Source organism: Cyanistes caeruleus, chromosome 2 (genome assembly GCF_971803275.1).
Source record: "Cyanistes caeruleus chromosome 2, bCyaCae1.hap1.1, whole genome shotgun sequence".
NCBI classification, from domain to species: Eukaryota; Metazoa; Chordata; class Aves; order Passeriformes; family Paridae; genus Cyanistes; species Cyanistes caeruleus.
The window spans coordinates 48,129,769-48,154,456 of NC_141702.1; the positions used below are offsets into that span (position 1 = coordinate 48,129,769).

Genomic DNA, 24,688 nt, shown 5'->3' on the forward strand with positions numbered 1-24,688 from the left:
AATGGATATGCAGACCATGCTATATAGCAAATCAATCTAACATGTAAGAACAGTAGGATAATTAACTTCAAATTAATGGCCAGTAAAGAATTAGGCACACAGTAAGCCAACTTCTCAGCTATGCAAATTGGCACAAATGTAGGACCTGGTCTGCTCTATGCTTCATAAATCATTGCAATTATAGACAGTAAGACTAGAAAACAACATCCGAAGGTTGTTTCATCTACCCCCTGCCCAAAGGTGGAATCATTCGTACTGACGTCATTCCTCACAAAAGCTTGTCCAGTCTGTTTCAGAAACACACAGGAATGTGAACTTTATAACTTCTCAGCAGTCTGCTCATATTCTTAATTGTGAGAATATTTTTTTCTCAATGTCTGATCTAAGTCTTACCTGCTGCAATAAAACTCTCCTTGTCCTACAAACATCAAGGGAGAGGTTATTCCCTTTGGTACTGCAGCCATATTTTACATATCCTTCTGGTTTTTCCCCTCTTTTTCTCTCAAGCATCTCAGATATTCTGGTCTTTCTGAATCAGCCATGGTTTATCTATTCTTTTTCCTCTACCCTCTGATCTCTCTTGCTAAATTCTTAACCAGAGAAAAGAACTACTACAGTTACAGAATACACAGTAACCACTGTATAACTAAGTCTGTGCTCTAGAAAGGTACAGGCCTTTGAATTGCCAGAAGGTTCTCACACATTTTGAACATAAATACATGGATAAATAAATCTGAGAATCTGGACTTCAGCATCTCCTGACAGCAAGTATCTGTGAATCTGTTTTTGAAAACAGAAATTCATCCAATACTGCCAACTCTCTCTATGAGAGTGAGTTTATACACAGGAATGTGCATAAAAGAATATAATTTTGCCCCAAATAAGATAGAAATGGTTTTGAGGTCATATATTCTGATCTGCTTTGATACTCTTCTTTTCATGAAAGGGTTAGTTTCCTTATTACAGACCTTAAAATTCTTTCAAGTAATACATCATTGCCTGCTGATTCTGATGATGAATTTTAACAGGGTGAATTTAATCCTGGAAAAACAGTCATTTGAATTCTGAAACTTGCTATGCGATAGGAATGTATAATCCCACATAATCTCAGTCTGTCATAATGTACTAGCAATGAAATTAAAATTACCTGTTAATTATACTTATTTAATAGTGCAGTTTTAAACCATTGCCTTTGCAGAATCAACTCAATCACTACTTTCCCTCAAAAATGGGATTTATTAATTGACCATCTGAGTTCTCTTCTTACTAGACATAAGCAACTTTTCTTTATGGTTGTTTTTTTGTGTTAGATTTTGCTGCAGCTCTACCAATGAGGTATATCCTTCCTGCTTTAAACAAGTGATCAAGATAACTACTTTGTTCACATCACTGATCTCATAAATGCACATTGACAGTAAAGTCCTGCTTTGATAACCAGGCCACTCTGGATTTTGCTGGGGGTGAGGAGAATGAATGTTGCAAACCATGACTCCCCTGAAACCTTTTTTTTCACAAACACCATTTCTTGGTAAGGTTTGTCAGGCTTAATCCTTTTGTTTTACCTACTGTTCATTGCTAACTTTTCACCTCAGTTATCACACCATTGTATATATTTTAAGATGTCTTTAATAACACCCATCAATCTCCCTCTATTGACTCAAGTCACTTCATATATCATCCTAACCTCCAGCAATTAAAGTCAGGGTAAATATTTCAAATGCAGCATATTTCTCCTGGTCCTTAAGTTATGTCAGGCTATGTTGATCTTTTAACACAGCAGAGCACTATTAGCTTAGACCCTGAAAACAGTGAACATTTACTCAGATGCAGTGCTGTGCTTATTCAATTCACAGTTCAGAGTGGGCCTGTGCAATACCAGCTCTGTGTGGAGCATCATTCAGAGATGTAAATATTCTCTGGTATATTTCACTTTAGCCAGAGGGGTACCCTCCATTCAGCTCCAGATTCTGTTAATGTACCACTATGCATCTAAACTGTATTTTTGCAGTTCTGAGGGAACAAGGTATCCTCACAATCCTTCCTATACTCATGCCCTGATTCCTTTGGGAAACTGGGAGGCTTCCAAGTGGGAAAGAAAGTGCAAAGGTTAGAAGTTATGCATTACTTGCTTCTGGGTTTCCCAGACCAAACAGTGAAGTACTGGGACTGCAGGAGAAATTCTCTCATAAGCATAATTTATCCCTGTGTTCTTTTGAGTAGTTGTCTTTTCCATATGATTCTTCATTAAGAATGTTTCTTACTGAAAACACCTCAGCACTATCTTTATATGCCGGTGCATTTCTTCGCTATCTTTGCTTAAAACATTATTTTTATTTTAATCTTTCCAAGAATAGCCATTGCAGGCACACACACTCCCCACAAAAAAAAAAGAGAAAAACTCATTTTTTCCTAAGATCCTGGGCTTCTGCATTTCGCCCCCCCCTCCATTTCTTTTTCTGGTTTGCTTTTTTTTCCTTTCTTTTCCTTACTTTTGAGGCAGAAGGAGCCATAGAAAAAAAGCTTGTATCACCTCCCTATATGAGGTTCCACTTGATATCTGACACACTTAAACTTCAATGTTTAGCTCCAAATGTATGTTCTTAACTTGAAGATTACAAATAAGAAAGAGACATTATCTTCCTAAATCATTCAAAATGGTTCAAAATGGAACCTTCCAATTCTAAATTTCAGATAATCCACTGGAGATGAAGGCTGCAGGACTGAAATTAATTTACTTTACTGTTAGAGTAGAACATGCCCCTGTGATAAAATTGGGTTAATACCGGCAACAGAAATGAAAGAAATTGGTTCACTTTCTCTGAAGCATCTTGCACCTGTGAGTACATTCTGGAAGGAAAAAAAAGAGGTTTTTTTGTGGTTTATTTTGTTGGGTTTTTATATTTTTTACTGTGGTAATTGAGAATTTCCTCTGAATATACCCAGAAAGACCTTGAGCACAAACAGGTATTTCAGTAGAGACTTTAAAGATGCAGATGCACTTGTCCAATAAAGATTCCAATTAAAAACTGAAACCTCCTTGAAGGGATGATACAATTCCAAAGACAATGGATGAAAAAGGTATGAAAAAAGTTAGGACAAGCTGTTATTATTTCTGCCAGCTTAGAAATATTCTCTGCACTGGCTGCAGTGTCCAATGTACTTTCCAAACAAGTTGATTCACTCAGTGGATTGGAGGTGAAGGAAAAAGGCAGAATTGAAGTTTTATTCTACAGCTTATCAAGGGGAATTTTTGTAAATATATTTCAAATTTTCTTTTGGTAATTTCATGGTAAATACAGAATCATATTCTGGGTACACTGAAGCGTAAACTTGAAAGAGAAGGTTATACCAAGCACTCTGAAAAGGTGAGGGAGCTGATCCAGGCAAACACAGCAGTGTTTAACCACTGGTACTGACTGTGTATGCCCATAGCTTGCCCATAAGCATGAGGGGAGTAGAGGCAAGGGGTAAACATCTCTTTCAGTCCCCAAATGGTTTGCTTCTGCCTCTGCCATTCATGTTGCTTCTATTGTCTCACCAAGCCTAAGGGCCATGCAGAAAAGTCTCTTAACTTCTCTAAGACATTCTTACTACTACAGACTCAAAAATAGTCCCAGCTTCTCTTTCTTCCCTTGGCAAACCCAAGTTTACCCCACATCATTATGTCTTGTTCAAATCCTCCTCATGAAGAAAGTACTTCAAAGCTTCAGAACACCTAAGACAAGCCTATACTTTTGAGGATATAGGCTCAAATCCACCTTTCTTTAAGTTGAGTCTTCTCAAGGTGGGAAAAATGGAAGAACTGGGGAAGGGCTGTGATCTTGCAAGGCAAGACCTTCTGGGGCAGTATCTTAACAATTCAGCCACCTTCCCCAGTGAAGGTATTTTTGCCAAAGAAATGTACTGAAACATTAGACTCTGCCTCTTAAATTGTTTTTTTGTTTGCTGTGTGAGCTAGTGGAGGCTCATGAATGGCACTGGTGACGAAGCACCTTGACACCTCTGTCCCAGGACACATTTCAGAGAAGCCAGCATACATAATCATGTTTTTGCTGCAGATCCTCTGCAGAAAGATTTGTGAACTTACTGGCTCCATCATGTGTCCTCCAGAGAACACTGCAACGGGTAAAACACTCCTTGGATTGTTCATGTTTCTAAGCTTATAAATGAAAACATTCCGGTTTTAAAACAAACCCTTTAGGTTACAAACAGGTCTGCAATGCCTCTGGTGACTACACCTGCCTGGCTGGGAGTGAATAGCCACACTTGTTCTTCACGATAAGGAAACAGACTGTCTTTTGTTTTTGTGTTCTACTGTCAAAGCTGAATTAGAATTTTTTTAACTTGCCAGTATTTTAGAATAACAATGATTTTAGTTACCAGATTGAAACATGGCTGCTACAGTCAGCATCAAGCCTGACTCTGGTTCTTTTTAATTAGCTTGCTATGGTTCTGTGCAAGTCACATAATTTTCTGCTTTGGTTAATCTGCTGTTGGTACTTTGTTACAGGAGAATCAAGTTTGATGGTATATGTGTGCATGATAGAGATTTACAAGATCTTGAAGGAAATCCAAAGGTCACACTGTGCCCCAATAAACATATGCAGTATTATTAAAATATCATATACTCTATTAAACATTGTTCAATTAATACTTCTTGCAGATTTTTATGCAAGAGAGGTAGAATCACTGACTCTTTTTGCAAGAGTGCTTCCTTCAAGTGCTATGTACTTTGCTGAAAGAGAAAGCAGAAGGTCATAATGGTTCTTAGGACTGTGTTGTTCACAATGTATACTAGCTGCCATTTCTGCCTGATATGACACAGTTAATGTAACATCCTAGAGGCAGCACATTTATTAACTACTGTGTGAATGCAATTAATTAAACACAGGAGTCACCTGAATAAGTGCACTATGTCAACAAATGTGTACGTGAACATCTCAGTTAGTCCCCCTAGACTTTGTAGTCACAGAAAAGAAAGCATCTTTAGGAAGTAGTCCATCCTGATCTGAGACAACCAACCAAACTATATCACATAAAGTACAGTCTAAAACTTCCTTCCTGTGTCTCTCCAGTAACTACAAAAGGAGCTGCAATGATTAGTCAAACTGCAAACATTGACACTGTTGTTATCTGAAGACTGGTGAAGTGAAATCTACATCAAAAGCTGGGGTATGTATACAGAGGAACTTGATTCACAGTTCTTCCAGAAAAGTATCAGGTGGTCTTTAATGATTTTCTCCATTTTTTCATTTAAATGAAGGTGATAATGAGATTTATTCATTAAGAAGACTTTTGCAGAACTCAGGTGAGGGGAAATGTTTCATCTCAAGCAATAATATGATGACAGGGAAGGGCCATTTTCACTTCTCTTCTGAAAATGTCTGTTTTGGTTTCAACCATGTGTCAAAGATGAAATACTCACTGCAGTGAGTTCTTATCAGGTTAACTCTTCTCACTGAACATTTCCAGTTTAATCATATTAAATAAACTACCTCTGAAAATATTAAAAATTTTGACGCATATAATATCATCAGAATTACTGACTTTCTTTTTGCCAAACTGTAAGTATTGCTTTTTCATAGCATGGCTCCTTTCAGCATAACACAGGCATAGCAAATAAGAGGCTTGATCTAAAGGCAATATATGGAGATGTAGCATCATTTTTATACCCTTCCAACAAAACTGTCCTAAATTTATATTCACTGAGTAACACAATGAAGTACAGCAAGAATGAGAGAAGAGAAACATAGAACTTTTTACATGACACTGAGCCAGGCCTACAGGTGTCCTGTCATCTGAGTGTGAAAATCAAAGCATGAAGTTTAGAATCTGTGCTAACTAGAGCACTTACAGAAATGTTTGTCACTGCTGAACTTAAGTACAAGATAATACTTAAATAGGTATAATAGAATTTTACTCCAGACACATTTTACACAACTCCCTTTAAAGCCATTATACCAGTAAAACATATTCCTGATTCTGATAGTTCCTGGCTGTCTCACAGTAAACAGCATTTCTCATTTCAGGTGGTATAAACTGCCATCCAAAATCTAGACCTGTCTGTATCTGAGAGGTGTGAGACTCCAGATTACTGTCTGTTTTGGCCCATGGGAGTGGCTCAGAGCACACATTATACAAGCATTGCACTGAAAAGCAACACTGTCATTCTTAAGCCATCACAAAGGTTTGGTTGCTAATAAACTACATAACACAGGTATCACTCTCGAACTTAAATAGAATACAGGCTGCTTTTCACCTAAGGGAAGTTGCAATAACTTGAAAAGATGGAGTAGTAAACAAGGAAGAGATCATGCTGAGCGGAGAGTTGATCCAGCTGTAACCTACACCAAGTAGAAAATTCCAAGCTGAGTCAATAGCAAATCTCCAATCATGTGCGGATTTTGTTTGCTTGAATTGCTTTGTCTTGGTTTTAGCTGGAAAATATCTACATTGGAAATAAAAGCTTCTGCTAAAAATACACCACTTTTAATGTAGTTCTTGTTAGGACAGATTTTTGCATGGTATAATTCTGGTCAAAAACTGAATGGAAGGGAGAAAATTAATGTCTATTAGGTAGTCACTGTGTAACCAAGGTACTCCTCTTAAATATGGAAGACTCAAGTATCCCATTCTACTCTTTTTGAAGATAACTGAATCTTCTTCAACTCAGATGAGCTGACTGCTTGAGTTTTGGTTACATTCTGAGCTGAGGTGAACATAACTATGAAAAATAGGAAAAGTCTCAGAAAACTGTAGGAAAGTCATTTCTGAGTCAGATTTTCCAGGGCAACAATAATCTTAGTGTGATAAAACAGCAAGGATTAAGTTTTAACTGAGTCTGCGGTGCACACAAATTTTCCTGAATAATTGAAAAAACCTCTCCTCTTTCACATGTCAGGACTACCAGCACACTTGCTTGCTTGGCCTAAAAGATATTAATCTTGATAGATTCTGGGACATGGAAACATTGCATTGCAGTGGGGAATATGTATGTGTGTCCTTTGCAGAATCAGATCATCCTATCTGTATTATTTTTTGTCATAAATTGTTTAGTCTTACCGTAATTTCTAACCTTTCCCCAGAGATAAGGTGGAGTTAAAGAATAGCAATCTTTTTACATCCTATGGGATCCATAACTTCACAATTTTCAACTATAATATGGATGTGTTCACCTCTTCCCTTTGCACCTAAAAAAATCTGGACGGACATTAAACAATTAAATTGTGTGCATCAAATTGAGATTAAACCTTTCAATGCCATTTCAGGGTTCACAGATTTCACTTTAACTAATTGATTGTCTTTGGTAATTGGGTACAATTCCTCTTTTTTGCATAGAACTAAAAATACATGTTGAGCAGCAACTAGTGAAAAAAAAAATTCATAAGTGAAATAGATGAAAACCATTCTTTCTTCTTTATGTGTCATAATAAGCAAATTTTGAGGAGGGTGTAGCAGTCTGACTTTATCAAAGTAAACAGTGAGTCTGTCCCAGTTTTTTTTGTTTCCACAGTTACCTTTTAAAATGTGTTTTGAAAAGTGACTATATAATAGGGAGATGTATGAAAACATGTGCATTGTTGTTGTAGTTGTTGTTATTATTATTATATGACTGAATAGATTTTATCTGTGCTTACACTAGAAATAGAATTAGAAATCCTCCACCAAGGGAAAATAGGGAAGAATGAGGCAGGAAAAGAGCTGCATTTTATCCAGGCGTGCAACGAGTAAACTACACTCCATTTTCACAATGCTCCCCTCTGAGAGCCCAGTGTCATATTTGTGCTCACATACGCTGGTTTCCATTAGATTTTTTTGTACACTCACAACACTTAAGATCCATACATAAAAGGCCACTAAAGCATTAAGATCAATAAGGGGTTTACCAGGCAATTGAAAAACACAAATATCACAGCTTGTGTATCAGAGAAATGAAAAGGTGAGCATGGCCTAAATATATGCATTGGGAGTTCAGAAATTGTTTTTCTGCCTTTTATGAATTTTGTGACTTCTAAATAGTAAGACCTGACCAAATAGTTCACCTGGTAATCAGAGTTGTGCAGTGGCTCTAGACAAACATGCAGGAGTTCACAAATCTTCCTTCCGAAAGGCAGCTCTGAGCCTCAGGGTCAAAGATGTATTGAGAGATAAGACAGCCCCCAGTAGTGGCAATGACATTTTTCCTACAGCTTTTAAGGCAATTTGGACAGATTTCAACATAGACACTGCAGAAAGATTGCCCCTGACTTCAGCCTGGGCAGGCTGTTCCTTTGGAAAGGGAAAAGGGCAGGGAAGCCTCTTCTCTCTGGCACCTTTACCACCTTTTTTTACAAGCCTTGTCCTTGGCAGGAGATCTTGAGCTGATGAAACATGTTCACCACATGTGCAGGCAGGATCAGACCCCCCTGCTTTGGCCTGTTGTATCGTGGCCACAGGCAGGCTGGCAGCCCAACTGTGTTTTGGAGCTGACCTCAGAGCTCATGTCTGCTCTGGGGTCAGCTGGCTGAAAATCAACAGCTGACCAAACCTCAGCTCCTCTACACTGACCCAAAAGGGACCAAGAGATGGGAAGGCCTAGGAAAGGCTTGGAACAAGTAAGGAAGAAGTTATCTAACATTTAAATCCAGGGTTTAAGCCCAGAGGTGACATGCAACGTAAATGCAGCTGTAATATTGTGAATCCTAAGATTTTGGATTGTTTAGTGCTAGTCCAACTGTAGTAGGTTTTGATGCCAACACTGTTTAGACAGATGCAAATAACTGTTTATTGACAGAGCAATTAGAATTACTACAGCTGTAAAAATACAGAAAGAAAGTACAAAAGCCTTTTTGCAAGCCATTAAAGGTCTCTAATTTTGTCTATCTGGCATAACCAAAAGCAATGTCTGCATCCAGAGATTTTATCCCACTTTGCACATGTACTGTAATCTACATCTAATAACAAAATCCTAAAATAAACTGTTGATGAACCTTTATACCCTTGTAAAACCACATTAAAATGCCCCCAAGGTACTTCAAAGCCAAAGAGTTAAAGAGGTACCAAATTAATTACTTTGAGTCCATTGTTGCCAAAATACTCACAGAGCACAAAATAATTTTCATTTCATGATGAATTGATAAGGTGACTACAAACAACTCACAAACATTGAATTTTCCTTCCAAAATAGATGACCACCTAAAGATGTGATTAAGTTGAAAGGATATCTCAATTTGTTCATAAATATTCATGGCTAAAAAGTAAGGAGTAAAATATAAATACACGGTCAGCAACATACTTTCTAAATGCGTGCCCATTTAATTTAATTATTTGATTTTGTGTTGATTTATTCTTTTTAATGAAAAACAAATCATGGTAGAAAGTCAGTCCATTTCACACTTGCTGAGAAAAAAATCACATCTTTTCTTTTTTATGTTACACAGTACTTCATTCATCATTGATTTCAGTATTTTTCTGTTACAGTCTTTAAAAGTTGACAAAGGAGAGATATCTTGTTTAGGGAAAAGTGAAACACTACACTCAGTTTCTTTTTTGTTTTATTTCAAATTTCAACAGGTTTCCTCTGAATGTTAATATGGAATTTGTTATTGTTGCTGTATTTTCATGTTAAACTATCCAGGTTTGTTGAGCAACTTCTAAATCTTTAATAGTAGTTCTAATGGCATTAATTTTACATATTGGAAAAAAATAAATTGGAATGCCATCTTAAATTACCTAAATTCAGGGCTTATTCATGGTTCTAGTGCAATATAAGATTTGATAGTTCAGATAGGTTGGAGATAATTCATTTGACCAAAACATTAAGCAGTCTAGGGATTCCAATAACATAAAAATATGATTTTTAAGTGTCTAAACATTCACTTCACTGTTTTAATTTATTTAGGGGAGTTGGAAAATCTCTTAGAGATTATCCGTGTGAATCAAGTTGTTTAAAGAAAAATGGCATTCTATTTTTATAGAGATTTTAAGCTTTTCCAGTTGGCTTATAATTAAAATGAAATGCAGAAGTGCTCTCATTGTTCAGAGCAAATTTCAAAACCATTAGCATAAGAAGAAGTGAAGATGTTTCAATTTCTAGTGAAATAAAACATTTTAACATCTAAGTTAATTTAGTATTTCACAATATTGTTAAAAAATCATATTGGCATTGTAAGACAAAGTATTTTTCCTTGGATACACTTTTTTAAAAGTCCTCTAATCAGATTGAAAAAAAAAATGGTTCAGAATTTGAAAATCAAACAGAAATGCTGCCTTTTTCCATATTGAGATGTATTTTTCAGATTTGTGTGTGTGTGAAGAGGTTTTGAGTAGTTCTGCTGCCTAACTTTCAGGAAGAAACAATAACTAAGGTCATCATTTTACATTGTACAAACTGAGCTTTGCCTAAACAGCGTTCTCAGTGGTGATAGCTTTTCTACCTTAACCATTTGGAGCAGAAGGAGGATTAGAATTCCTCTTTACCCAAATAAATCTGATAAAAATTACACAATCTTTTCAGATTATACAGGAAATGGCTTCAAAGGGTGACACAGAGTAGTTAAAATATTTTAAGTCCTATTGGTGTTACAATTTGCAAAACCACTATCTGCAAGTGAAGGAAGAATGAAATCACTTGGAAGATTCTCAGCTTGAGAAACCTAATAAACTCTTCTGTTTTAACTACAACCTGCTCAGCAAACTTGTGCCTACCAGCAATGAGAAAGTGTCATTTTCAAGGGCACCATGAAGGACAGAATACTGAAGAGAACTTTCAGGAATTCCAACAACATTAAAGAGACAAGAAATGATCAATCCTTTCCCTCCACATGTTTCTTCTCTGTATGCCAGGCATTTCACTTTGAATGCAAAAGAGCTTAGAGGTGGAACTTCTGAATAGACACCAAGAGTTATAAACCTTGCAGTTAGAAGAGTTTTCAATTAAGCTCTTCCTTGGAAGGCCTCCATTACATAGCCTTTCATTTATTTTTATTTTTAAGAAAAATTCTAATCTGTGAAATTAAAGTTATTTACAGTGCAAATGTTTTGGATTTTTTTTTTCCAGGAGGATGTCTTGTCCTGGGGTTACTGTTTTCGTAAGAAATAAATATTACAAAGAAAAATGGATATAAATAAATAAAATAGATATAAAAGGAGTAAAATGGCATGTATTTTTCTGATCTGAATGACTATAAACAACTACATGTTTAAACCATATTCTAAATTATAGGCAAAAAACCAAAAATATTAGGAAGTAAAGTGAGGGTTTGAAATTAAATATCAAGTTGAAAGGAGAAATAATTAAAGATTTATAGAAAATCAAAAAATAAAAATTATTTTTCTAATGTTATGTAGTTATCCATTGAGCCCACTGAACACAACCATTACACAATATGTAATTTCTTTAACACATAGAAAACATTGTGAAAACCGTTGTTCTTTCAGCAATTTTCTTGTAGGTTACAAAGCTTAAAAACCCTAAACCACACCAAAAAAACACCAATAAAACCCACCTTTGGCTAAAATAACCAACACAGACATTAATATAGCAGCTACCATAGTCTGGCCTCCTATCCCCAGTGCTTTGTATGTGGGGACTTGTTTCTCTGAATAGAGCTGATAGACTTTTCCACCCAGAACTACAGCAGAAATCCTTCACATAGACCAATTTCAACACATTTTAAGATGAAAGGCGTCATGCTCTGGGCAAGTCTCCTTGGATTTTCCTCCGTATTATTATTTGGAAGCACTTTTTCTCCTCAGCATAGATAGAAAGCCATAGAAATTGAATGGTGTTTTTCAAGTACTCTGTGGCATGCATATTCACCTCAGACATCACATCTCAGTTGTGATTCTCCATGGAATATCCCTTTGCATTGTACCAAATCGCACAATTTACAGCTACAATTTTCTCCTGGATTCTCTTGAGCTTGAAGTTTTTCCTGGGCCACCAAAATCAAAGCAAGTTATTAATACTACACCTGTTTTAGGTATCCATTAATGAATATTGTTTAAAGAATTCCATGTTTAGGTGGCAGCACACCTCCATTTGCCTTACACAATGCTTTGCAATGACCTATCTGGTTCAGAACTTGTGGTAAATCTCAGGCACAGAAGGACACTGGGCTCAAGGAGAGATGGGAGTCTCTGCAATTTAAGCCCTGGCAGCTGGCACCACCTTACATGCTAAATTAAAGTACTGCACAGTAATGCATCAAGCAGATCCAAGGGCAGAATATGGCCCTATAAAAACAATCATTTTGAGGACTAGAAGATGACATCTGCAATTGTTTCCTTGCCTTAAAGACAGAGACATTCTGCTTTCCCAGCACTTGGTGTTTTTATGAAAGCCATCAGCATTAGATACATCAAACTGCATTCACTACAAGCACCCCTGGATAACTTGCTTAATTCCACATCTTCCAGTCTTGTTTGCTGGAGAAGGTGTGCCAGCCCAGCCTGTTCAATAGCCATCCCTGTGAGTCATAACACAGCAGCTCCAGATGGAAGACAGGGAAAACATCTCCCTCCAGAGTTATCACCAACTCAGTTCCCATCAATCAACCAGCAGCTGGGACTGAAGAAATATTCGCTGCTTTGCCTGGCTTGCTCATGCCAAAGACACAGCACGTTAGAACTGTGCTTTCTTTCACATGTAATCCTTGGGGGTGAAAAAGCCTGAAGACTCTCACAGATTTCCCATGTGGCTACTCAGCCTACCATCTTCAAGCATCATGTAAAATTTAGTGAGCAAAAGAGATTTTTGTCTTAACACTTCAATTTTAAATCAGGGAATGAAGTTTCCTGGCTTACAGGTGTTATTTTACCAGTCTCAACTCCATCCAAGAGACAGAGGAGCATTGCATGTTTTATTCTAAAGGCACAGGAGCAAGTGACTGGCAAGCCAAAGGCACGTCTGGGTTAGCATGTGGGAAGCATGCACACTGAGTAAATGTGACTGCTCATGCCCATTCTGCAGTTGGTAGAAGTAGTAGGAGTTGGCTGGTGAACTGCAGTAAAGGTGGGAGTCCGGTTTTTGCTCTGTAGTAGCAGACGTGGCAGGAGGTGGCTGTTCCTTGAGCCAAGACAAAAATGGAGAGTGAACAGTTGGAGCACTCCAGCAGCAGAGTTTTGGCATGGAGCTTCACAGAGATGCTGCCTCTTGCCAGGGTGACCTGCTGTGCTGTGCTCTCAGCCATCACCTGTGTGTGGGGCAGGCTGCAGAAGCTAACACCTTCGGGGATACAAAAGAAACAAAACTGCGTGGCAAACAAATACATGAATTGAATACTATCTTCTGATCTGTTGCAAGCACAAGCTGCAAACACCAGAGTATTTCTCTGATCAGATTTACCTGGGCTGGCCTACATTTCCTGTGAGTTAATAGCCCCTCATTCCCAAACAAGGATGTTTGCTTTTACAGGAGATAACGGGCCTGCCTAAGTTGGAACCTGGTCTGCAGGCCTGACTGCTGTTTTCAGAAAGGACATTCAGTGCCCCAGATTTCCCTCTCCATGCTGCAAACAGGCCTAAAAGTCTCAAATTACCTTTCGGGGCATTTGAAAAAAATAACCCAGTATTTTCTGGCCATGATTCAATAACAAGAGGGAGGTAAAACAGATCTACACTACAAAATTTAGGGTCCATTTTAGGGGCATCTAGTTCATAAAAATTTAATCAAAGACATAGTTCTGAATCTATGCAAAGATGTTATTTTCCTGTGCTGCTTGGGCGAAGTGGGCAGGATAACCTTGCATTATTTTAAATGTATTCATCTGTTTAATATTTGACTCAAATAGTATTGGCATTGTGTACCTGAGGCAAAAAGGAATGGTGAGCAGATAAAAAGAATATCCTACACTTCAAGACAGAGAAGAGAAAAAAAGTCAGCCCAAGAGGGACAAAAACAGTAAAGAAAGATAATCAGCTGGGAAATGAAATCGTACGATATACAAATTATACCTGGAAAGAGAGAGAGAAGGAAATCTACTTCTGTAGGCTGGCCTTTTGTGAGTATCACTTTTATGCCTAGCTTCTGTATAGATAGCACACTTTGCTTTTGCAGAAAACCTGCATTGGGAACAGAAAGCTTGAATCACCTATAAGGAAAAAGAGAAAGGCCGTAGGGCTAAATCATAGGAGTCAAAGATTTGAAATACTGAGCTAAAGGCACAAAGCCAAAAAAAATACAGTGACAAATTCATGAATTCTACATAGTTGTTCCATTCAACAGGAAACTAAGGTATTGTTCACTGTATCTAGTCCTGGGAGATATTTTATTCACCTAGAAAATTGCCTTCAGTGTGTCCAAAATAGTATTTTAGTTCTAAGATATAGGGATGTCATTAAAGAGAGGGCATTTGACATTGCCGTAGGGCTTCCCAACTGAAAAAAATGCTCTATCAGATAAGGGAATTCGGCACTCTTGTATTGTTACTATCTACTGGAGCTAAATAAAAAATTACATCTTCTTTACACCTCTTATACTTTGTTGTCTCCAGGGAAATCAGGCAGATCACAACCAAGTTAAGATTCCAAATTGTCAATAAGAAGGAAAAGGAGTTTTCAACACTGTAAGTTGGACAAGTGGATCACTCCCCCGTTTTAGCCAAAGGAATGAAATAGCAAAGAAGCCCAGTTGGATTCTGACTCCTTTCTGATTTTTTTGATTTCCCATAGTAGTACTGAACAGAGCTTTCCTAGCCTTTTGAAAAGAATCTGTAAGATTTTAACATGTCCTTGTCCATCCCTTCTCCCTTTTTCCCAGACTCATAATCACTGGAAAATTGTGTGCAACTCGGTGATAAAGCAGGCTTGTTTGCAGTTTAAAACAATGTGTCTGTTTCCTTAGAGCAGCCTTCCGCTCATTCTTAAGCTTTCTTCTCTCAACCCACCTATCACAATTCAAAAATGTCATGTTAATGTTTTATAGGCAGACTCCTTCTGGATTCTTCTTAGAAACAGCAGCATCCTTGAATAATTTATACCAGTCTGTTTCTGCTCTACTTTTTTCCTGCACTTCAGTAAGCTTCCATGAAGGAGGGGGAGAAGGAATCAAGTAAGCAACTGCTAGCAAATGTCTGCCTCTACATCCAGCATTTGTCTTCTACTATCCCCATCCCCCACCGCATCAGGAAAGACAGGAAAGGAAATTCCTCTCTCAGAAATGTTAAAGGTTGAATTCAAGTTCAAGACTAGCAAGGCTTTCCACAGCTACAAAGATCACAGCAGGTAAAGTCAAGTTGAGCAAATACCTGCATGTCAATAGTGTCTGTGGCATCATAACTGAAAGACAATTTAGTGAAATTTGGGGTTAGGAGGCAGTTTGACCATGCCAGGTCAGAGTTTGACAGGGTTTTGCATTGCCTCCCAAACTGTTGTTACTTAAATAGTTTATGCCTTTGCTGGAGAAAATTTAAAAACAAAGCAAAGCAAAATCAAGCTGAACACACACAAAACTCACAATCGCACGCTCACCACCCCAAGAAAAAAGAAAATGAAATTAAATGCAGCCTGCAAAGACAGCAGGACTGCTGGAGAGCTCCTTTTGAATCTGAAACACAGAGCAAGAGAAAAAGCAGAGGAGGCACCAGGGGGAGGGTCAGGCTGGAAAACCCCTACTCGCATTTTCCACAAGTATGAAAACTGGACCTATACTGTTATTTTGTAGCTTCCTATTCATTACAGTAGAAACCAAGTGGATAATGTAAGTTGCTATATACTGTGAGATGTGGGTCTGCCCCAGCTCTGCCCTGTGCCAAACAGCCTGGAGACAGGAGTGACTGTTCTATAACAACATCTCATTGCTGCACTCAGTACAGAGGCTGTGCTGAAGGCTTGCTGATGCCATGCACCACATAAACTTTGAAAAACCCTTTGTAAAATTTATCCCAGCACTTCTACCTCCTATGCAAACACAAGGAAAGCCAATCAAACTGCCAAAGGAATTTGTGCCTTTGAAACACTCGATGGCTTTCTTTGAATTAATTTTTCCTAGCCAAAATAAACAAAGGACATCTAAATCCCACTGGATTCACATAGTGTCACAAGGAGATCCAGCCTTTTAGCCTCATTATCTTGGAAGCATCCAAAGGAGGACCCCAGGTATTTAGCTGTCACATTCTTGACTGCAGTGCTGGTCTTTAGATGGGAACATTTTATCCCCATAGGCATTCTCACTCTTTGCTTGTCTTTTAATCCTACCTTCACCCACGTAAAGCAGACACATTATTTTCAGTAGCTTTCACTGCAAATCAAAAGTAAGTCTGTGTTTTGTACAGGCCATTCCTCACCCATTAACTGAATCCAGTAGCAGCATCTGCTGCAACGCAGGGTAAAAACAGCATTCAGCTGAACACCTGCGGTGTACGGAGCTCCAAGTCACCTGTGATGGGTAAGAAACAATGGCATCTTGAGAGCTAGCTCAAAATGCCACTCAGGAGACTCTTAAACTTTCATCTTCCATTTTTGAACATGGATAACCAGGTCATAAAGCCTTCACCTAATCAGTTTCTCAAAAGTACAGAAAAAAATATATCCTCATTGCAGTTATTGAAACTTATGCTAACCTACTTGATATAAATTCACCAGCTAGTGCAGGCCAACAGGGAGGCCAAATCATCACAAAATTACAGAGACTAACTTGGTGATACATTTTTCCAGCTTTCTCAGTAAGTCTGGTAATAGGTTCTAACTTTCTACAGCTATTTGGTAATGGTACCAAGTTTCCTTGTGATGTAAAGCTATTTCCATTATATCCACAAAGAATGAAGTCACACACCTTTGCCTGCAGCATGGAACTACCATAGAGAAAACTGTTATTTCTTAATTTCAAAAAGCCACTTTGAAGTTCCAGAAGGTTTCTAAGCTACTTTCATAGACACAGAAATGTATTAATGTATAGAGTATGCAACTGTAAATTTTTATTTTAGAAGGACAGACATTTAATTTTGCTAATAAAATATAAAATGTAATAAATTAAGGGGTCAGATGTTGGTAGCCTTAAGAAACAGCATCATTATGATTTAGATATCAGTCATAAGTCAATGTCTGATCAATATTTGACACTTGCACTATATTTAAATTATATTACTCTAAAGTACATTAAGAATTCACTGTTGAGAATACAATTATTCCACAGATCAGGCTAAAGAAGGACCAATATAATAAACAATTTATAATTCTAGGTGTGTTTCCTGCAAAGATGTTCCAAAACCCATCCTGAATAAATCTTTTATAATACCTCATTATAACTCATAATTTAGTTATATGAAGAATTAAAGAAAGATGGTTCTTCTCAAATACTCTGGATGTTCTATCTCTTCCCTTGAGAATCATTTCACTGATGATAACTGATAACTGGAGACACATTTCTTATATCAAGGATGGTTAAGAAAAACAAAATTATATTTGAGTTTTGGGACCTATAAGAGGGTGTGATATGCATTTATCAAACCTCCAGAGTCCACAAGTATATGAAACCTCTTATCACTGTATGAAGCAGGGATTAGCAAATACCCTTCCTTTATTAGCACAACAATTGATTAGAGGAAATTACAGCTACATTGCATGGTCCTGAAATGGAGCAGGTAAGTGTTTTCAGGAGACAGACATGCAGATATACAGCCATGTACCACTGCAGTGCCAGGACTGAGAGAGCTGCTGGATCACCCTGAAGCTGTTCCATCTTACCAGTGACCCTACCCAGGGACCTGTGACATTGTTGGGATATACAGGGCTACAGCTACATGCTGAATGGGAAATGAGCTTGGCATGGCTTCCAACTTTTACCTAATTTGGACAGTTTGACACTAAAAAGTTTCACTTGCCAAACTAAACTAAAATTAGCTAGAAATTCTAGACAATATTAATGGTTTTGGTTAGGACTAGCTTTTCCTGAGAGGAAAAAAAAAAATCCAAGAAACTTTAGAAACTTCCAAGTTTAAAGGGTAAAATAAAATATCCATACAAACCTGAAGATAACCTAATTAGATAACTGATTCAAAACCTGATTCACTTATTGCTCTGAACTCTCTGCTTCCTTTTTTATCTCATATTTATTTTCTCTTGAGAAACTATGCTAACTCACCTAGGTCATTATCTACTTCTGCTGATATAGAAAGTCAATGGCAGTAGAATTGGGTCTTCTGCTGCTGCAACCTGAGTTCTTGTAAAATCTCTCAGAGATCATGGAAAAGCAGCTGAGCAGGGTATAAGGACTTTCTAAAACAAGGCCTTTCCCTGCACAGTTTCTGAGGCAAGAACACAGTCTTGGTTGTGTGTGAGCTCCAGCACAAACCAATGTTATTTCAGAAATCAGATGTCTCATCCACATCAAAAGTCAGAATGATCCCAATCAGGAACAGCTGTTTTCACTTGCCATAGCCAGATGACAGCAGCTACTGAAGGCAGACAGCTGAAGCTAGTTGGGATATTCCTACACATATCCACAGTGTGCAAACAAATACTTAAAGTTTGTCACCAGTGTTTGCCTTACAGGATTGTAAGCCAGAGGTTTTCTTAAAGGTAATTGACAGTGGTGAAATTGCCTCTCAGTTTTGGTCTCCAGTGTGTGTGTTTGCCTTTTAAGGCAAACAGCTTAGGAGCCAGACGCTCCTGCAGTCACAGTACAGACAGAAAGACTGAAAAAATCTTGCCAGCCTTCTCTCCCACCAGCCATGTTTACAGATTTATGCTTTACTAACACCTTGGAGTCACATCCTGTGCCACTGCTTTTCCTACACCAAAAATTTAGTCCATTTTCTAATTCTAGGTGCACAGGAATGTGCCAGATCAATATTAAGAACCTGATGTCAGGATTTTAGGGAACCATCTCTTGTGCCCCACCATCAATAAATTTCTCCTTCCATCACTCCTTTCCTATAGAAACAGGCTTGTGCTTCTCTGCCAGTGAAGTTTATAAAGTAGCAGCTCTCATACCTCATCTCTTCCAAATTTCAGTACATTATTTATCTGACTATAGCAATGTTATTCATGCATAGTTGAGGGTTCCCAAATATTTGCCTGGAGTAATTTCTCTTCAGCTCCAAAGGCAGTCTGTCAGCTGCAATAGAAATCTGTGTTATTATTGTAATCCAATGTCCATGTGCATGGCAGGACAGCTAAATAAATCAAGGATGACTTCTGGATTTCTAACTTGTTACTTCATGTCTCTCTTTCCATAACTGCTCTGGTATCTGGCAGAGATGATAGTATGGATGAGAGCCAGCTTGCTAAGGAGACAGACAGTGCTGATGGTAGAAGAGGAGACAGTTATTATCAAAGTGTTGTGGTAAGAGTGTGGCTTCAGGTAACATTCCTGACTTTGGAGGACTGGTACCTATGTTTGGAAGACAAGGTAAAATGAACCATGAAAGCTTTTTATTTTGGTGCAAATTAATACAGAGCTAAGGAGCTCCAGAAGAGCACTCAAGTTCATTTTTTATTCTTCAAGCTTCTGAGTGGACTGTGCAACTAAGATGCTGATGATGACACAGAGAAGAAAGGTATTTCTTATAAAAAGCTGCCTCAGAGAAGAAACAACCCACTAAATGCTTTGTGCTCTTTTTTGATAATTTTCAACATTCATTTGGCAGAGTAATAGAGCACTTTGGGATATGAGTGGGTTTTGCTCTTTGCAAATGTAAATAAATAGATCATAGCATAAAAACATCCAAGTAAATGTTTTCCAAATATCAGAACAGAAAAAATATAGTGAGAGAAAAAATGTTTAAAACCATGAAAATCATCATGACCAACAACAAAATCTTTAGAATGTTTAGATATTCCTTTTAGCAGAGAGATATAACTGTCCAGCTAGAGAAAGAAACAGGAAATAAGTGTTTTAATATTGCTGCATACAGATATTTGAATTCTCTAGTATATTAAAACACATAATTCCAATCAGTATGCTCAGATAGTTATATCAAAGTAATTAAAGAAAAAGACTGCAAAGCAATATGGTTTCCTTTAATAGTGTAAATAGTGTAAGCAGCTTATTCAGAGCATTAGTTACACGTTCAGTAGCAGGTTTCTGAAATGCTTAATTTCTTTGCTCTGAAATGTTCCCTATTGTCTTTTCTAAAGACATGAACAAATGTGAAAGTATGAAAAATTCCTACCTTTTTTTTTTTTAAGGTAGTTTTAAGAATAATGGTTAAGGCTCAACTTCTTTATTTCACTTTAGAAAAAGAACAGAAATGAACTCTTTATCACTCAGCATAACTAAAGAGAGTCTTTACTCAGTGGCAATCCTAATCTTCTTGTAATATTGGTAAATAAATGGGGAAGGTGAAAGAAAGCAAGACATTGTATTTGTCTTCTCCATATCTGCTTAATTTGGGAGAATTAATTTTGTTGAAAATAGTGGTGGGATCCAAGGTACAGCTTCTATCACCGTTTTCAATTCTAGTGATACTGAGATCCAGAAGTTGGCTAAAATTCATTTCTGGGCTACTGAATGCCTCAAACATACATTTTCATTTTCTCTATACCAAGCTAAGGCCAGACTGAATTCTTCAGCCCAATATATCTGTGAAGATTAAAATGCAAAAGTACTTTTCAGTGATTTCCCCAGCTTGCTCCTACATGCCATTGATTTTTTTTTTCTTTCACATTTTGTCTTTCCTAGGAAGCCTGAGACTAAAAAAGTAAATTACATGGACCTGATAATAGTAACTGAGGATAGAACTAAGTCTTTTTTCATAGACCCCAGTTCAAATGTAGACAGTTCTTCTGAGAAAACTTTTACAGCAGTGGCTGAGGCACACACTGGCCCAGGTCTTGTTGGAAGAGAATAAAAGCCACACAGCTTTCCATAAAAATATACCATGCACTTACATCCCTTTGAGCACAGTGGAGCAGCTCCTACATGTAGCATTTTTATTTGCTCCAAGATCCATATGCTACAAGTAGCTGACCAGTCAAAATGGCTGGGGGACACTGAGTGGATGTGCTGCTGAAGCAATTTTTAAAGTCATGAAACAGAAGCACATGGGGGAGAGAGAACAAGGAACAATCACTTGAATAAGCCATGTACTCCATTTCTATCTGCTGATAATTTGTTAAGTCTCAACCACCACAAATTCCAGCCATTCAACTGGTTTGGTTCCCTGTTTGCTGTAAGGTACAAAAATACACAAAGAAAATTTCTGCTCATAGTCAAGTAATTCGGAGAGCAAGTATGGGATACAATGGACAGTAAAGGAAAAGCAGTATGAGAGACAGAAGGTTCCCTATCATGTTTAGTACACTCACATATGTTCTTGAGTGCAGATTAAGTGGGAAAAGTTCTCCAACAGAAGTAAAAAAATAAACACCAGGGACTCTCTAATACTTACTTCTCAGTTTCATTGTTCCATAACTTTCTGAGGAATGGAGAGTTTAAGAAAAATTGAGGCTGGACATTTTTATGTTATCATTTGTAAAACCACATAAAATGATTTAGTTGTCAAAGAATAACTGAATTACATAAATAAAACATTACATAAAAGATATCTCAGTACAATTTATGTGAAGTGAATTTCACAAGGACCAGTCTATTGTAGAAAATTCAACTTATCTCTTCCTGATCCTTTTATTCTATCTAAACATAGAAATTTATGTCAGTTCAAAAAAATCTATTACTGTTTCTCATAACTGAATCCATTATTTTCCCTCCATGATCCATCAGGTAAAAACAAGTGCAATAGACATTTCTAGCAGAGCCTTGAACATAAAAGGCCTCAAGAACAGAATGAGATCTGTTAAACCTATCTTGCTGTGCACTATAACTGGAAATGATAACCTTGAGGTTTAATTTAAAACAAGTCATAGAAAAGACTTCTGACTGTAATTGTTATCTGTCACATAAATAAAATTATTATAAAATGGAAATGGGTTTGTAAAGGTATAGTTTTGCTTGCTGCATTGCCTGTAAGCAAACTGAACTCTGTGAAGGTTCATCACTTTTTGCTGCCTTCTTTCTCCAATCTTTCAACATAATGGATCCATTTGGCTGCAAAAATATGGAAAGAGCAGAAAACAAATTATTAATTTTCCTTATTACTTTTTATTTCCAGAGCTTTACTGATTCTACTGCATTTAGTGATTTTTGTCTCTTTTGTTCCCCTTCTAGCCCAAGGAAAAAAACAAATATCCAAAATTGGACCTCATATTAGTGTGGCGGCATTTTCCTGTTATGGCAGCAGTTTCCAGACAGGCAAAATGAGGGAATGAGTGCAAGTGCATGGATGAAGCCAGAAAGAGGAACTAACAGATCTCAGATCAGAACTTGTGGTTTCCAAGCTTGGCCTCCACTGGGTTGTTCATAGTGGCAAAGGGACTCTACCAGGTACCAGATTTAATATAATTAAAAAACAAAAGAAAAATGAAGCACCTACTTCCCTGCTTTTTTCTTGATTTTCAATTTGCTACAAAAAGAAAGTGCACTGGTCCCAGGACACATAGCAGTGCAGCAGAAGTGGAGCTCAGGCTTGGAAGACAAAGATTCAGCGCACCTTTTCACCTACAGTAGATTTTGGGGAGGCCAGACGTGCACAGGCTGCCTCAAAGATGAACATAAAATCAATTTACCTGTTGCAGTGCCTATAATGAGACACACCAAAGTGAACCTACCTGCTGCTTTTCAGACAGCACTGCAGGTCTCTCACTCTGGGCCAGCACGTAGGAGAGGCAGCTGGCAGACTCAGACTCCATGAAGCAGCTGCAGCTGTGCAAGCACGCAAGGAGAGAGCCCAGATAGAGCGGCAGGATGCAACAGCCAGGAAAGGTGCCTGCCAACAGCAGCCCAGTGTGCCAGGCTGCATCACCTGGAGGCCATCACATGCAAGTGTTTGCTCCTCACACAGCTCAGCTGGGTGCATTTCACTCACAACTTCTGCTCCTTCCAGCCTGGAGTGGCTCCTGAGGCTGCCCTTGGTAGAGGGAGACTGAAACAGTCGATTACGGTTTGCAGCCGGTGGATTATTGCACACCCTCCTCAGCAAAGAGTCTCATCTCTGCCAGATTCCTTCACAGCAGCAAACACAGAGAACCCTGCCAAAGGTGCTTCAGAGGAGAAATGAAGTTTTGGGGCATTGATTCATCATCTCAAGGAACCTCTCTCTCCTTTGACTATAGAAGGAATTAAGGAGACAAGTCAATTTAGCTGGACAAATAGACTTTCTACTCCATAAATGTTGGTTTAGGAATATATTCATTGTACAGGTGGGATTTCTTCAGAACTACTGGTGTCACTTCAGTGGAGTTCTGCAAAATCTTGTTGATTTCCACCCAAGGGCAGAGGCCAACACAGAGCAGCTTGGACTGGTTGGTGTAATTTGGAATTCTGAAAACCTTCCTATTTCCCTGCTGTCAATTAAATTTTTTTCCTGGCAGCTGGCCTCCTGTGAAATACACACATCTGTGCTAATCTTTTATCAGTAATTTTGGGTGATTTTGCTTTGCTTTTTTTTTCTTGATTGGGCAAACTCAGCTTTTATTTGCAACATTCTTAATGTCATAAGTCTGAAAAATCATGTTAGAAATACTGCTGGAACAGGAAAATCACTAGTTTGACACAGAAATCTTTCCACATAACAGCATTCCTATTATTATTACATAAACCCACTCTGTGGGATTTGTTAACCTCATCCTGTAACAGTGTTAAACCCAGCTCCTAGCTAGATGAGAAATGCATGGATTGATGGAAGTTTGATAATCATAAATAACATCTTGTTGAGGCCAGAAGCTAGCACAAGTCTCAAAACAAGCACGGACGGAGAACAGCAGGATACTTTGCCTGGGAATATCCCAGGTCCTTCCATGCCAATTCTTATCAGATGAGTTTGGCAAAGCCATTTAACCTCTTCTTCTTTCAGAGTGAATTTCCAAAATCGCATGGATGTTATGACAGTTAATTAATTATAGCTGTATTATGCGTCACAAATTTAATTAGTATGAAGAGGGTTAGTAGAGAGAAACACTGCACAAAAACTAAGTTGAACATAGACACAGTGTTGGAAAGCCACTGTGGTGAGATAAAAAGAGAAGAAAAATGATAAATAAGGAAAGAGCTTTTGAATAATGAGTACTTAATATGTGCGTATGAAAGAAATGAGCAGTGTTCTGCCTTCCAAAAGCAGAGGAGGGGGAAAGGAAATTAAAAATTAGAAGCAAGGCAGGCAAACAAAATGAATAGATTTGAAATATAAAATGAAGATAATCATATGGAAAAGATGTAATAAAAACCACCCAGATCCAGAAATGGATCATTCTGATATTAGAAGAAAATGGTAGCACACTTGTATTGACCTCACACTATGTTAACACAATACAGCTCTTAATTCCTGAATAATGTTGTTAAATAATTAACTGATGAGTCATAAGTAAATAATTAAAACATGGTTCAGTAAGCCTCACAACTGAGAATATAAAACTGTCACAGTGATACCAGATTTTAGCAGAACCAATATTGTAGTTAGGGAAAGAGCAAGAAAAAATAACATCTATAGCTACATAGACTGCTAAAAGAAACACCTGGGCCCCACTTCTCCATGGAGCAAAATAACATGGATCATCTATTGCTTACATTTCCTGTATTAAAGCTGAATCTGAAGAAGGTAGAAGAAAGAAGTGCCAGTTACTCTGCAAAATACAAGACCTACCCTGTTGGAGTGGGTTCATGATTTGGGGAAGTGGGATTGAAAAGGCTGTCACTCTAAAACATTGAGACAGT

The 24,688-nt window shown here is 37.8% G+C and overlaps 1 long non-coding RNA gene across 6 annotated transcripts; it reads right to left on the minus strand.

Annotated features, from left to right (window-relative positions):
• Positions 1 to 8,740: 8,740 nt before the first annotated feature.
• LOC147654786 (uncharacterized) lies at positions 8,741 to 24,599 on the minus strand. 6 transcript variants are annotated; one of them, XR_015283121.1, is made up of 5 exons: positions 22,588 to 22,697; positions 21,884 to 21,967; positions 21,312 to 21,338; positions 16,266 to 16,357; positions 8,741 to 13,207 (listed from the first exon to the last, which is right to left on the minus strand). It is a non-coding gene; the product is annotated as an uncharacterized LOC147654786 (long non-coding RNA). The 6 variants fall into 6 exon arrangements; XR_015283118.1 differs by lacking the exons at positions 21,312 to 21,338; positions 21,884 to 21,967 and adding an exon at positions 13,936 to 14,043 and having other exon boundaries at positions 22,588 to 24,599; XR_015283122.1 differs by lacking the exons at positions 21,312 to 21,338; positions 21,884 to 21,967 and having other exon boundaries at positions 22,588 to 22,818.
• Between the last annotated feature and the right edge of the window lie 89 nt (positions 24,600 to 24,688).